General features: G+C 37.3%; 1 non-coding gene across 1 annotated transcript; it reads left to right on the top strand.

Annotated features, from left to right (window-relative positions):
• Window positions 1-2080: 2080 nt before the first annotated feature.
• TRNAA-UGC (transfer RNA alanine (anticodon UGC)) lies at window positions 2081-2153 on the top strand. Its single transcript has one exon. It is a non-coding gene; the product is annotated as a tRNA-Ala (tRNA).
• Window positions 2154-2730: the final 577 nt, after the last annotated feature.

The raw sequence follows: 2730 nt of genomic DNA, 5'->3' as shown, positions 1-2730 counted from the left end.
CAAAAAAAAAAAACTCATATAACTCAACATCAAAAAAAAAATCCAATTTAAAAATGGGCAGAGGAACAGAATAGACATTTTTAGAAAGAAGACACAAAGCTAGCCAACACACACATGAAAAGATGCTCAACATCATAATCATTCAGAAAATGCAAATCAGAACCACAATGAGAGATTACCTCACACCTGTCAGAATGGCTATTATCAAAAAGATAGGAAGTAACAAATGTTGGTGAGGATGCTGAGAAAAGGGAACCTTCATGCACTGTTGGTGGGAATGCAAAGTGGTGCAGCCACTATGGGATACAGTATGGAGGCTCCTCGAAAAATTAAAAATAGAACTACCCACTATCCAGAAATTTCACTTCTGGGTATTTATCCAAAGAAAACAAAAAGACTAGTTAGAAAAGATATATGCACCCCTATGTTCATTGCAACATTATTCACAGTAGCCAAGATATGGAAGCAACCTAAGTATCCATCAGCAGATGAAGGGATAAAGAAGATACCCATTGGAATGGATGGAATATTACTGAGCCATAAAAAAGAATTAAATTATGTCATTTGCTACAACATGGATGGACCTAGAGGGTATTATACTAAGTAAGTCAGACAGAGCAAGACAGATACCATATTATTTCACTTATATGTGGAATCTAAAAAACAAATGAACAAACATAACAAAACAAAAACAGTGTCATGGATACAGAGAACAAACTGTTCTCTGGTGGTTGCCAGAGGGAAGGAGGGTGTTAGAGCAGTGGGTGAAATACATGAAGTAAATTAAGAGGTACAAACTTCCACTCACAAAATAAATGAGTAGAGGGATGAAGTGTACAGTATGCAGAATATAGTCAATAATCATGTAAATTTTTTGTATGATGACAGGTGGCAACTAGACTTACAGTGAACATTTTGTATCACTATGTTGTACACAAGAAATGAATGTAGTGTTTTAGATACTTCAAAAAAGAAACAAGCAAACAAACAAACTCACAGAAAAAGAGATCAGGACTGTGGTTACCAGAGATGGGGGAGGGAGGTTGGATGAGAATAGTCAAAATGTACAAACTTCCAGTTATAAGATAAATAAGTACAAGGGATGTAATTACAACATGATTAATGTAATTAACACTGCTGTATGTTATATATGAAAGCTGTTAGGAAAGCAAATCCTAAACATTATCAAAAAAAAAAAAAAAAGATACAGGTAACAAGCCACTAACTCCTTAGCCAAACTTGTGTAAAAGTAGAAATATGTAAATACTAGTTCTCAGAAACTTTAATAAACCATTTCTCCCCACTTCCTTTCATTCTTTTATGCTTTATTTTAGGTGTTTTTAGCTATCTAAGTACTAATTTCATAGATGAGCTCTAGAAAAATAATGACTTTTGAATAATGGCTTACTCTTACCGTGTATCATAAAGACTGATAACATTTAGACTTCTCGATGCTTCGAGAAGCATCGCAGTCCCTTCAAGGTACAGGAAGAGAAACCAATACATGCATCTTCTGTATACAGTTGACCCTTGAATAACGTGGGTTCATACTTCTTGGATCCTCTTACACGCAGGTATTTTTCAACAGTAAACACTGCATGTGCAGCAACAGGGATGGACCCAGAGTTATCATATTAAGTGAAAATTTAAACTCCCCCTGGGGTCTTCAACCATCAGATCAACTGCAATTTAATGGATCATGATGTTGACCTTTTCTGACTCTCATGACTTCAATAAACTACAGCTTGGACTCTGTCAACCTTTGCCCCAATTCTATGCTGAATTCTCTTCTGCTCAAACCCCTTCATGAATACGCATATACAACCCAAGCCCCTTCATGAATATGCATGTACCCTTAGCTGAAAAATTCCCCAATTTTGCTATTTGAGAAGACACAGCATTGTAAAAATACCTGGGGTTCTCCTTACTTACTACAAGTAATAAATCGTTCCTTTTCCTTAAAAAACAAAAAACAAAATAGTAAACACTCCAGTACATACAACCTATAGTTGGTGTGAATCCTCTGATGCAGAGGAGCTGCTGACACAGAGGACCAACTGTACGTTATCAACGGATTGGGGGAAGGTGTAGCTCAGTGGTAGAGCACATGCTTTGCATGCACGAGGTCCTGGGTTCAATCCCCGGTACCTCCATTAAAAATAATAAATAATAAAATTATAAATAAGTTATCAACGGATTAACCCCAGCCTTGTTCAAGGATCTTTCCACTCCAGTTATGCCCAGAAATGCAAGAAGCAAAGACTATGTAAGGCCACTTCTTGCTAAAATAAGAAATAATTATGTCAACAATCTAAATGTTTAGTATCTAAATGGACTAAGACTCTGGGTCAGGCAAAGCTAAAACTGCTGGTGCACAGGCCACCCTGAGCAGCAATTCTCGAGGGCTTGACACCAGTAACTATGTACGGGGACGTCTGCGAGGCTTTCTCCAGCACTAGCACACCTTCCTTACACCTCCTCATGTACCTCATGTACCCCATGTCGCCTCCTGAGCACAGGCCAGGGAACACTCTTTCCTTCCTCATTCTGAATGCTCCTCCTATTCTTCTACGGGTACTTAGATGCTCCCATAGAGAAGTCATGAATAGCTGTCTCAAGATGAACACAATGGCTATTTATCTGAATATTATCTTATTTGTGTACTTAAAAAGGCATCTAAAGCCAAAGTCAAATACTTCAAATTTTCAAATTAAAAAAAAAAACCAAACT

Source organism: Camelus bactrianus, chromosome 20, assembly GCF_048773025.1.
Source record: "Camelus bactrianus isolate YW-2024 breed Bactrian camel chromosome 20, ASM4877302v1, whole genome shotgun sequence".
In the NCBI taxonomy this organism is placed as follows: Eukaryota; Metazoa; Chordata; class Mammalia; order Artiodactyla; family Camelidae; genus Camelus; species Camelus bactrianus.
The sequence above is the reverse complement of the archived record's forward strand: the minus strand, read 5'-3'. Positions and strand labels throughout refer to the sequence as shown.